Consider the following 13,161-nt stretch of genomic DNA (forward strand, 5'->3'; position numbering starts at 1 on the left):
TTACTGATCCGAAAAGTGATCCGAACCGTGACCCTAAAACCGTGACACGATCCGAACCGTGAGTTTTGTGATCCGCAACACCCCTAGCAGTTATTGATCAAATACTTGGCAATTGTCATCTTGTGTTAATATGCTGATGTAGAATGAGTGGGTTTTAAACTATACTTTTCTTCAGTTTGATTCCTATTGTTCATAGCTTGGAATTTGAAATATGTTGTATGCATAATTAAGTTGGCATAAAAAATGAATAATACATATAATCCATTTAATCATTAAAAGTGATCTTAACACGAGTTCTTACATAGATTTGTTGGAGGCTTTGATCACTGGCAGCAGCCTCAGAAGAGCCTCCTCTGAAGCAGAGTATTTCTTCAGGTCAAACACTCCCAGATCTTCGTCTGATGACAGTAAGATGAAGACCAGAGCTGACCACTGAGCAGGAGACAGTTTATCTGTGGAGAGATGTCCTGAACTCAGGAACTGTTGGATCTCCTCCACTAGAGAACCATCATTCAGTTCATTCAGACAGTGGAACAGGTTGATGCTTTTCTCTGCAGACAGATTCTCACTGATCTTCTTCTTGATGTACTGGACAGTTTCCTGATTGGTCTGTGAGCTACTTCCTGTCTGTGTCAGCAGACCTCGTAGGAGACTCTGATTGGTCTGCAGTGAAAGACCCAAGAGGAAGCGGAGGAACAAGTCCAGGTGTCCATTTGGACTCTGTAAGGCCTTGTTCACAGCACTCTGGTAGAACTGGACTGATGTCTTCTGTTCTTCCTCCATGAGGTTGACTCCAGAGTTGATGAAGTTCAGGTGGACATGAAGAGCAGCCAGAAACTCCTGAACACTCAGATGGATGAAGCAGAACACCTTGTCCTGGTACAGTCCTCTCTCCTCTCTAAAGATCTGTGTGAACACTCCTGAGTACACTGAGGCTGCTCTGATATTGATGCCACACTCTGTCAGGTCGGATTCATAGAAGATCAGGTTTCCTTTCTGCAGCTGCTCAAAAGCCAGTTTTCCCAGAGACTCCATCAACTTCCTGCTCTCTGGACTCCAGTGAGGATCTGTCTCAGCTCCTCCATCATACTTGACCTTCTTGACTTTGGCCTGAACCACCACGAAGTGGATGTACATCTCAGTCAGGTTCTTGGGCAGCTCTCCTCCCTCTCTGCTCTTCAGCAGATCCTCCAGAACTGTAGCAGTGATCCAGCAGAAGACTGGGATGTGGCACATGATGTGGAGGCTTCGGGATCTCTTGATGTGGGAGATGATCCTTCTGGCCTGCTCTTTATCTCTGAATCTCTTCCTGAAGTACTCCTCCTTCTGTGGATCATTGAACCCTCTGACCTCTGTCCCCATGTCAACATACTCAGCAGGGATCTGATTGGCTACTGCAGGTCGTGTGGTTATCCAGAGGCGAGCAGAAGGAAGCAGGTTCCCCTTGATGAGGTTTGTCAGCAGATCACCCACTGAGGTGGATCTTCTAGGGTCAGTTAGGATCCGAGTCTTGTGGAAGTCCAGAGGAAGTCGACACTCATCCAGACCATCAAAGATGAAGATGATCTGGAAGTCTTCAAAGCTACAGATTCCTGCTGCTTTGGTTTCAGGGAAGAAGTGATGAACAAGTTCCACCAAGCTGAACTTCTCCTCTTTCAGCACATTCAGCTCTCTGAAAGTGAATGGAAATATGAAGTGGATGTTCTGGTTGGCTTTGCCTTCAGCCCAGTCCAGAGTGAACTTCTGTGTTAAGACTGTTTTCCCGATGCCAGCCACTCCCTTTGTCATCACGGTTCTGATTGGTTCTTGTCTTCCAGCTGGGAGTTGAAAGAGCTCTTCTTGTCTGATGCTTGTTTCTGCTCTGTCTGCTTTCCTGGATGCTGCTTCAATCTGTCTGACCTCATGTTCTTCATTCAGCTCTCCAGTTCCTCCCTCTGTGATGTAGAGCTCTGTGTAGATCTCATTCAGAAGGGTTGGCTTTCCTGCTTTAGTGATTCCCTCAAACAAGCACTCTAACTTCTTCTTCAGCCTAGATTGGACTTGATGTTGACAAACTGCAGAATATGGTCCTGAATAAAGACAACAAGCGAGTTAATAAACTCTCTGCAACCCTGAATGATGAAGATTTGAATCCATGTTGGTCCTTGTGTTGAGACATCAGTAAATCTTCATTTATCCAGCATCTTAAACCTTCAGAGAAATCCTCTTACTGTTCTGCAGTCGATCAGCCAGCTCCTCCTGCTTCATTCTCCTCAGGAAGTTCTCTGTGATCTTCATCAGTGACTCTCTGCTGCTCCTCTGCTCTTCATCTTCATCCTCCAGCTCCTCCCCATCCTCCCTTTGACTCAGAATCTTCTGGATCTTCTTCAGCTCATTCTTCACAAAAGTAACAATGTTGTCCTCCAGCAGCTGCAACAGAATTCTAGATGAATGAGCCAATCAGAGTGAAGTCATGGAGCCAAACATCAGCTCCATGTTGGACACACTGACAATCCACTGGTCTACAAAGTGCAGCATGGAGATGACTGTGAACAGAATGATGGAAAAGTAGTTGTTGTTCATGTACAGACCAGAAATATGGAGTCCAGCTGTGTTTGATGCTGCTGGACAGACTGACCACTGGGAGTCTCTGAGCTCTGCTGGTCCACTCTGTGGAGAATCATCAACAATGAAATTCATTCTGTCTGTGCTGGAAGGTTTAAGACCAAACTAGATCAATTCACCAAGTCACAGATAGAATTCCTGCTGTCCAAAGAAGTCACTTCCATTTACTTATGTGCAAATAGTAAATGTAAGCATTCAAATTAGTTTAGATTGTGGTTATGTTTAAAATAGACTCATTTAGAATACTTAACCTATGATTTTTTGGGGGGATATGGGAGGAAGCTGGAGTGCATAGACATTACACTGGGTGAACATGCAAACTCCACAAAGAAAGGTCCCAGTGGGAATTTGAACAAGGATCTTTTCACTCTGAGGCAAGAGTGCTTACCACTACATCACCATGGTGCAACCTTGATGTCATATTTTAAAGAAATATGGTAATTTTAATTAAAATGTCATGATTTACATATATTGGCTCTCACATTAGATAATATATTATGTGATTCCAATTAAAAATGGAATATTCAGATTTAGAACAGTAAACCCTACTTTCTGTCTTGGTTAAGCTCTTCACAAGGATCTTGCTCACTCATGTTCTCCCAAGCATCAGAAGCAGGCCGGTTTAATGCAAAATCAGCCCACAACATACAGTATCACATCCCAGCTGTCCATTTGTTCATAGATAAGCCCTATGGACTCTGTAAAGATCTCAATTTTCGCATTGGGTTCATATATCTGAAGATCACCTTTGACACTGTCTGCCATACTTCACCCTGGACAATCTTACAGACCCCAGAACACTACCTAAGATCATTTCTCTATTCAAGCTGTTCTGTGGCCATGTGCACAACATCAAATGGGGCCAGATTATCTCCAACAAAGCACTATGAACCAGCCTAGGGCGTCCTGTTTGGCTAAGCAGTGCTGCACCAACTGGGTTGAGGATGTCCCTCACCTACCCCTAGGCCACAAAATCACAAAATATATTTAGCAAAAGATATTTTATCTTAAAATCTCCTTTGGAAAAATGCTCAAACACAAAGTTCAACAAAATGGAAACTACAAAGAAATGTGTCGATCAATGTAGTATGTGTTTTTATAACTACTGCTAGCTTGAGCATCTCATAAAGAGAAACTCTTCTCGTACTTGAGAGAGCGTCTGTTTCAGCTCACATACATCACATCTTCTTCCGCTGTTGAAACAAATTTATCATAGTCCCACTTTTGGTATCTACAACCTTCAAACAGATTTTACTTCATGTGGTTTGATGCTCTAAGTTTGTCGTTACAACCCCACTGGTCAACACTTCATTTTTTACTTACTAGCCAAGTCGGCCGGTAAATGAAAACATTTGCTGGCCAGGCATATTTTTTTTATCAAACAAATTATTACATTATTTTACAAAGAAAAACTCTAGGTGTTATTTAAAAAAAATATTGTGCTGAATGCAAAAGTTTAGTTCATTTACAGGGACACCTAGAGCAGATGTGTTTGAGTTCAAATAAAAAGGTTCATGCAAATGAACAGTTGGACTTTTGTTTTATATTTGAGAACAAAACAAAACTATAGATTGACAATGAGATTAACAAAATACAAAAAAACATGATAATTTGACACTCCTAAAAATAAATGTGTATTTTGTTAGTTTGTTTTATTGTTTGTTTATATTGTTTGAAATAAACTAATTCCAATCAATTAAAATCTCTCCTTCTACAACATATCTGCTCTCAGAGAGACTCTCAGAACCCTCAACTCAAAAGATCTGATCACACATGATGCTGCGAGTGAGTCTAATCAGAGATCAAGAACTGAACCAGACCTCCAGTCTTTCAGCTGAAAACTATCGATCATCTGAAATATTATCCAGCCTCCTTTAACTCTGACCAATACTTACTGTTCTACTCCTGAACTGCTGGCTTTGAAGTGAGGAGGTAGAACCTTTGACCTGTTACTCCTGAAGGACTCACTGCTGGATTCAGATCCAGGTCCAGGTTGGTTCCTGTGAAGAATGAAGGTTGTTGATGTGAGTGCTGAGCTCTGACATGAAGAAGAGTCATGGACAGTTAGAGATGTTCATCTCACCTCTGAGCTTTGCTCTGGCTCTCATCTTTTTCAACTATTCCTTTCTTAGAGGGAGGGGCTCCCTCCTGTGTGTCCTCACACTGAACCATGCTGCTGGATTCACTGGATCCACTGGATCAGCTCACACACACCTTCTACCTTCATCTGCAGAGGAAACACTCATCATCAGCTCTGATCCTCCTTCACTGACAGATCAGCTGCTCCTCCACTGATGGGCTCTTCTCTTGTGTTTCCTCCATTGCCTATATGTAGAACTGGATGGAGCGGTGTTGACGTCACTCAATTGACGGCGCCATCTTGTAGACGACAGTGATTGGTCTGACTCTGAATTTACACTTGTCCATCTGCGGTTCATCTCCCTTGCATTGCAGGGGGAGTCTGTCTCATTGCTCTCAGTTAGGTTGCCACGGGCAACCAAGTGCACTGTCATTCCAAGGGAAAGGCAGAGGCACACAGAGTGTCATTTGTTTGTATTGAAGCGGTTGCTGTATCATGTAGATCCAGATGTAGAAGAGTATTACTATGCTGATTGCTGACTACCAAGACACCAAAGGGCTGACCAAAGTCTCTGTGAAATGCTGCACAACCACCACAGTAGGACGCTGTTGAGGGTTTAAGGATTGGAAGACTCCAATGTTTGCAGCAGGAATTCTTTATTAGGCTTTTTTTTTAAACATATGCCAGACAGCATGACAGCATTGCAGATCTTTTGCCTGGCAATAACCCTTACACTTAAGGTGCAACAACACCAGCAGAATTAAACTTAACACCCACAATGCACTTCTGCTATGAGCAGGTTCACTACTGCTTTTCATATTTGAAAATATAAAAATCAGGTTTGATTGACAATCTTCTCATAAAGATTTTTTTTTCTTGTGTGAGATCATAAGGAAAGAGTCCACTGAAGCAGAGCTGTTACTGTGACCCGGCTCCCACCTGCATAAATACTGCTGCTTTTTTTCAATAAAACTTTATTGTTTTACATAATCTACTTTACCTTATAAATGCACAATTTAAATTAATGTGCACAGTAGAAAAAAAAAAAAGCTAAGTTTGCCGCAGTGAAATTAAAACATTATAATAATTCCCCTGTGTTTTGAAACTGTTGCCAGTGAGATGACAGGTGGCATGATTGACTTTATCTGCCTTGCTCCCTGGCCGGACAAGCGCTGAGCAAAACAATGTTTAAAGCATGTGTGCGTGAGATGCCAGACAAACTTAAAATTTTAATAACTTCCTGAGTTTCATGAGCTTTCACATTCTGTCTACGTTGTTAAAAAACCAGAATAGGTCCCTGTCACTGAAGCCGTCATGATAATGTTTAGACCAGGCTAGACCAATGGGAGCACAGATGATCCGTGTTAGGCCCGCCCACTGAGTTTGACAGTTGACGGATAAAATAATGAAATTCTGCAAAACCGGACCATGAAATTATTCATTAAATCATGACATTATTAAATAAACAAAGAAATAAATACTAGCCGAGCGATTAAGACGCCCAATGACGTCCAATGAGTCAATATTTTCTTTTTTTTTTGTGAATGTGACGAAGACGCGGAGGCGTTTGGATCCATGAGCAAAGCAGGTACAATTTAATGAGACACCCAAAACAGACAGGGGCAAAACAGAGACGTCGTCAAAATCCAGGCAGAGGTCAAAAATGAGGAGGTAAACAGAGAGGCGAGTAGAGCAGGCAAGGGTCAAAACACGAGTAGGCAAAAGTGAAAACAGAATCACTCAGAAATTGCTAAGGAAACGCTAGGCAATACTTCACAGAGAACAGGGTAAAAATGCAACATATAAATATGGTGAGAGTGATGAAGGTAATTCGATACAGCTGGTGAAAAGAAGCAACAGAGTGACTCAGTATTCTGGAGAGGGTTCCCTTTGGAGGTTGGAAGGGGAACTGGAAGTTCGAGTCCTGACAGTGATTGGACACAGTATAAATAAAATCAAACGGAATTGAATTAATAAAAAAAATTGTGTTAATATTTATTAACTCAAATTAATTACACCTATTTTTTTGAGGTCCTTCACTTTGCCTTGGAACGGTTCAGGCTTCTACACTGTGCGTTAAAACACTTGGTCGGGTTTCTTTCTGCTTATACCATGGTCACTTACTGCATACATAAAAGACTTTAGAGTTCTGCTAATATTACTATTGATGTGTTTTGTGTTCACAATTTACACTTCTGGGTTAACACATGATAAATTAAAAAAAATCAGAAAATAAAAATGTAGAGAAAATTTTCTTTACAGCCTGTTTTTGTTTAAAAGCCACCCTTGTCATATACATTGCAATTAATTGTGATTAATCACAATCCAAAAGTGTGATTCAAAAGTATGATTCATCTGATTATTTTTTTTTTCCTCAATGACAGCATTTATTGAGAGCAAACATTCTACTAAATTCACAAATAATAAGTGGTTGCCAAATATTGTATTGTATTTTATCATTTCATGTAAAATATATTTATTTCAATGTGTCCCTTTTAGCCCACAGTGGACCATGAAATAATTAAATATGTCATGAAATATTTTAATGAACTTTTTAAATTTTAATTCTCATTGATGGACTCGATGTATTTCCAGGTTCGAATAAGACCGCTCGTTTTCTTCTGTCTGTGGCTAACTATATGCATGGACTTAGCAAATCTCTGTGTACTTTTCCTGGTGTTGGTTTATTTTTGTTATTTCTTACATTGTATGATCGTTTATAATTATGTGTATACACAATGACATCCAAAAAGGCAAAGTTTGCCTTTCTGAAACACCAAACACCCCACGCTCACAAAACGCTATCATGTACTGTATGATCATGTGACTTCTTTGGATGAAATGTAGCTCTGTTAGAACATATAAACCTGTTCAACAGAACCTTTTATGTGTAAACCAACATTGAAGTGACTTTTGGAATACTGATCGTATTCTCAGCTGATGATGAGGAGCTTCTGCCTTCTTCATGGAGAGATAGCGGCGTGCGGTAACCTCGCCTGTGTTGAGACTGATTCTACCTGATACTGAAAATTGTATTTACACAAATTTAGAAACTGTGGAGTAACTGAAACACAACTAATTGTTCATAAAGATAAAGACAGCAATAATCAGATGTGTCTTTCATGCTAGCTAGCATTAGCCCAAATGAAAAGTGACAACGGTATTCACAAGCAGTTTTGTAAATACTGCAGACAGTTTTGAAGTTTTTTTCTTGGCTGCAGGGACCTGGAGGAAAGGTTAAGGTTAGGATTACGGTTCAGGTTCGGGTTTATACTCCAAATTTTTCCTGATTGTAGGTGCAGCTGCGCGTCGCGCTCTAGCTACAAGACAGCTAAAAGGACTTCATTAAATACATGAGACAATGCAGCAATCTGCATCTTGCCTGCACCTATGTCCCCAATGTGAATGTCCATCATTTTTGAGCTGGTCGCATGTAAACGTGCTAAAACATTAGCATTAGCAAGTTACCTTCGAAGTTTGCTATGCATTACGATAAATACAATTTAAATCCTTTTTTGCATTTTTATTTAGGGGTATTTTGCTAGACAAACAAACAATGCCTAACATCATTTATTGTGACTATTGTTAGCTCCAAAAGACTTCTTTTAAAGTCCAAATACTCTGGTATTTCCACATAAACAATAGCCCACTGCTTCAAGCAGAAACGACTGAGCAGTCATATGCTGAATGCAGAAGTGGGTTGCGCATAAAGCCCATTGGATCATGTTTGCATAGGCCAGGTTTTCTCTCATTCTTCTGCCTGGGGATTCTGCAAGGAGCCATGAACTTGAGAAAAAGAAACGCATCAAAAACTTCTAGTGGTGCTGTAGGAAATTATCAAACTTCTCACACAAACTTCAGTCTCCGGACCATCCTTGCCTAATTTATCTTTATCAAGTTCCTCAAAAGTGCTACACTGCAGTGAGGAAGCTACTGAACCTCAGCTGTTGTACTTCTGCTCTCACTCCACCAGGAAGAACAAACTTCCTTTTCCTACAACTCAGAAAACATGAAGCAGATCAAGAAAAACACACAGCAGTCAAACAATGAGGTGAAAAGAAAGAAATACATGAATTCTTTCTCTAAATACGATTTGGAAAGGAGCAAAGAGCTGCCGGCTGAGCAGAATCTCAAGCATTTCATTGGTCCATTTAAAAACTTAAACTCACTATTCTGTCTCTGAAAAATATTTTTGATGAGTGAGATTATAATAACAGAACAGATCATATGGAAATGATGTTGGGGAAGAACTAATCAGAGACAAGCTCACAGTTCTCTTCCAACATAATGTCAGAAATACAAACATGCAGCAGTTAAGCACTGAGGTGTTTGTCTTGACCTACATCAGGAGAGAGATCATACAAACCACTGAAGAGCTTTCACAGCCTCTTACAGTCTTTATTTGAGTGCTCTGCACTGATGTTTTCAAACATTTGAATTTAATTTGAATCTGATGGAAAAAAAGGGTAGAACAGTCATCACTTCATCTGAGAGAAATTTGATTGTTCCAGTGATGTCACAGCAAGTAGCCAATGAGCTGCTGTCTGTGTGTGACATCTGCCATCTTTATTATTTTAATATTAGTTATTTAAAGGAGGACCTTGTATTTTTATTTTTCTTATCAAAGCTAGATCATAAATATGACAGAATTAGAACAAAAGCTAAATTATATCTATTCTAAGGCAGGTAAAACGAAAGAAACATACAAACATTGCAAAAAAACAATGACAAACACAGAAAGGGTTGGAGCTTCTATACAATATACAACAGAACAAAGTAGACACAACAGCAAAACTTGAACATTTACATTCAGCTCTGACTGTTTTATTCTTGGTCTCAAATTCAGTCTGAGCTCTTTCTCTGCTGCTTTTTTCCTCACAGATGAGATCACACAGAAACATCACTGCCTTCAAGATGAGTGCAAAACAGGAAACACAAAGACTCACTGTGAAGAAGAAGAGGAACGTTGGATCCATTCTCACCGTCTCCTCTGGCTCTGTCTGCTGTGACATAGAACACCTGAACAGAGCTTTTTTACTGTAGCCCATATGTAAATTCTGGAGGATTTGACTTCCCTGTATTCATCATGTAAAGCCGCAAAACAGGAACACAGTGGTCCAGTCTCTAAATGTTATGGAGAATTTACTTGATAAATGCTTTGTTTCTCAGTTCAAGATACATTTACTGTCAGACTATGTAAGGAAGTGATTACAGCTGCATTTATTTCAACACAATAGGAGGAAGAATAAGCTGCAGGTGGAGTTGATTCCTTAAATTATCTGTAGTGTTCAAAACACTGAGTCTGAATTCAAGCTATAATGGAGACAATTTTTTTTATCTGTTGTGATGGACAAGCAGCTACACTTCTATATGGTCACGTTATTGTCAAACAACCACAACAGGTAAAGTTCAAGTACAGAAACAGATGATGGCTGGACTGTGCAGAACAGATTCCTAGTTCACCAAGCTTGTAATAAAACAAATTGGAAATAAAACGGTGAAAAACAAGTTAGTCGGTCAAAGGAGTTTTTGAAAGTTTAAACATGTAAGAAAGCTCAGTGAATGGAGAAGGTGTGATGAAGCTGCTTCTCTGAATTTATGACCCTGACAGGAAAATCTTACCAAGCACTAGAAGTCTCAGAAAAAAACAGATTCAATGAAATAGTGTGATACTTCATCTGGCAACACATATTACTTTAAAATGCTGCCGAGACAATATTTAATTAATTATATATCAGAAACATTTTTTAGTTGAAGTTAATGTAGTTAATTGTCTTACTTTAGCTTTTTACTTAAACCCTTGACCATTAGTTGGCAGCACCACACACTGTGTCCTTTTGAACAGCTCAACACAACAATAAGATCTCGTGAGATCCTATGATAAATGTGAACCTTATGTCACTCACAAGCTTGCAATTGTTATTACATAGCAAAATGAGACATGTACAAATCTCTTTTAACTGAGGATGAGTACTGAACTGAGAGTCTGTGCCAAGTACTGTGACAGGTACTAGTATTGTATCTAGTACTGTCTTGTGATGTATCGGGAAACATATTGTATCGGGACAATGCATCATGTATCGGGACAAGTGTATCGCAAAATGTATCAAACTGCCAGACTCTTACCAATACACATCCTTTTTTAAACACGTTATAGTGTGTGTTGGTTTCATGAAGAATTAACTGTGACCTTAAAGACTCAATTGAGACCATCTATGAAACATAATGAAGATGTAATCTTATTAAGAGACACTGTAAAATTAAAATTTTCTGAATTATGATCATTTTTGAAAGAAGTTGTAGGTTCATCAGAGGAAAAAAAGATAAGTGCTTGAAGAAAATAAAAAAAGAAGCTTTTTTACTGCAATAATATATGAAAACTATTTCAGTATAATAAAAACAACTATTCTATGTTCCATGTTTTTCCTTCTTTCCGACTCCCCAGTGGGAGACCGGGAGAGATTGCAGTTTCCGGGAGACTTGTTGGTGATCCTGACGAAGCCCCGCCCATCTGGATGAAGCCCCGACACCATCCTGCATCTCTGAGTGGGAGTGATTCCTGGTGGGTCGTCTGTCCTCCTGCTCCTGGTCGTGGACTGCAGTTCTGCTTCATCTGGACTATGGACTTAATCATCACTCGTCCCTCAGCTCTATATGAATGAACTCTACTCATATATGCAGTTTTAGCAGCTAACTTTTCTTTAACCGTTCTGGTATCGCCTGTCCGTCCTGGGATGGGATCTCTCCCTCATGTGGGAATCCCTAAGGTTTCTTCTTTTTTTCCTGACTCAGGTTTTTTTAGGAGTTTTTCCTTACCGCGAGGGAGGGTCTAAGGACAGGGATGACCTGTTCTTTATAGTCTGTTTAGTTTTTACCTATTGTGCATATTTTATGACTCCATCTGTGCATCTGTAAAAACTACAGGCATGAAGCCCAATGAGGCAAATTGAATTTGTGATATTGGGCTATATAAATAAAATTGAATTGAATTGAATTGAATTGAATTGAATTGAATTCTATATTGTGATTTACAATATTTTATGAATAAAATGAAACAAATATTAGATTGAGGACCCCAAATGTCTTTTCTGCTCATTTTTTGTAACTGTTTTGAATTTTGTCTGGGTTATAAAGGACGCCAAACCATTTCACTTCCTCCACCATGTTTGACAGTTGGTATCAGTACTTGTGTTGTTATTCCGTGTTTGGTTTTTAAAACATGGTGCTGACATTACCTGATAGTTCTGCTTTTGACTTAAACTTTGCTCATCAGTTTTTTATGCAAATGTATGTCTACATTTAGAACAGCAGCATCACTAAACAAAGAGCCTCGATAGTTGGACTCTATTTTTTAGCTTTTATTTATTTCATTCATTGATAATCTTTTTAATGTTAATGTTCGAACTGTGGGTAAAGAGTGTAAAGCTCCAAAATATCCATGTCCACAGTTTGGAGGTTGTTTGTTTGCATGCGCAGACACACGCAGACACGATGAGGAACACCGGCTCTAGGACGATGACGTGAAATGACCTACAAAGATCAAAAGGCGGTGCCTCAGAAATCGAGTTGTTTTACTTCAGGTTATGAAAAGAGTCAACAAAACTGACTCATAGTTCAGAAATAATTTATTTTTTAGTGTTCCAAATGTAATATATAGTAATGATATTATTCTAATAGTGGAATGAACCAAGCTAAAGAATACCTCAGGAGAGACTTCTTCTATTAAAACCAGTTCCTCATTTTCTTTGCACTTCCAGAAATCAGGAAGTTGTTTGTTGTTCCTTTTGTTGCAGCTGTATCCTCAAAATCACCAATCTGCTTGTGTCATTCTCAGATACGTTTAGAATCTACTCCAAAATGAAGTGCCAGAATGTATATTGTTGTATGCCACCATAGTAGTTTAAAGGCTAAATCGAATGAGTGTTTTTGGCCATCGCTACAGAAGCTTGAAGCTGGAAATTCTGCTCCATTGAAGTCTCTGAAAAGAGTCATTAGAGTCTTCCAGTCCTGCTTGGTTCTGTTTAATCTGGTCCACAAAGCCTTCCAAGGCTCTGCAATGAATGGGCAAAGCCAGACAGGAGTCTGTTCAGGGATTTTAAAGATATTTCTGGTAAGGATGTTCAATAGAGCTTTCTCTATTCCATTTGAACTTCTTTAGACTTTCTGTCACTACTCAGGCTGCCATGTCCCCTTTTGACCACCAGAGGGAGTCATCACCTGAGTATTGACACTGTGCTTCTTCACACTCAAATTCCCATCAGCCCCTGTTCCCTCTTCCCAGGCTCTCCCAGCTGTTCCTCATGTCATCACTACAAACACTATTTAAACAGTCACTGAGCTCTGCTCAGTGTGTGGTCTTGTTTCTGCACTGCATTCAGTCCAAGCATTTATTCTATTCTCTCTTCCTGTGTCTTGACTTCTGCCTGTTTTTGACAATGTCTTGCCCCTGCCGGTTTGTGTTTGCTATTTAAAACCTC

General features: G+C 39.7%; 2 protein-coding genes and 1 pseudogene across 2 annotated transcripts in view; all 3 read right to left on the reverse strand.

The window, feature by feature from the left end:
* Positions 1–3,369, reverse strand: part of LOC112145316 — an 11,446-nt pseudogene extending 8,077 nt beyond the window's left edge.
* The window catches only part of LOC112139907 (NLR family CARD domain-containing protein 3-like), a 385,294-nt gene that overhangs the window by 123,551 nt on the left and 248,582 nt on the right, over positions 1–13,161 (reverse strand). The gene's annotated exons all lie outside the window — the stretch shown is intronic.
* Positions 1–13,161, reverse strand: part of LOC112139908 (NACHT, LRR and PYD domains-containing protein 12-like) — a 249,874-nt gene that overhangs the window by 37,706 nt on the left and 199,007 nt on the right. The gene's annotated exons all lie outside the window — the stretch shown is intronic.

The sequence above is a fragment of the Oryzias melastigma genome, linkage group LG2 (assembly GCF_002922805.2).
Source record: "Oryzias melastigma strain HK-1 linkage group LG2, ASM292280v2, whole genome shotgun sequence".
Taxonomy (NCBI): Eukaryota; Metazoa; Chordata; class Actinopteri; order Beloniformes; family Adrianichthyidae; genus Oryzias; species Oryzias melastigma.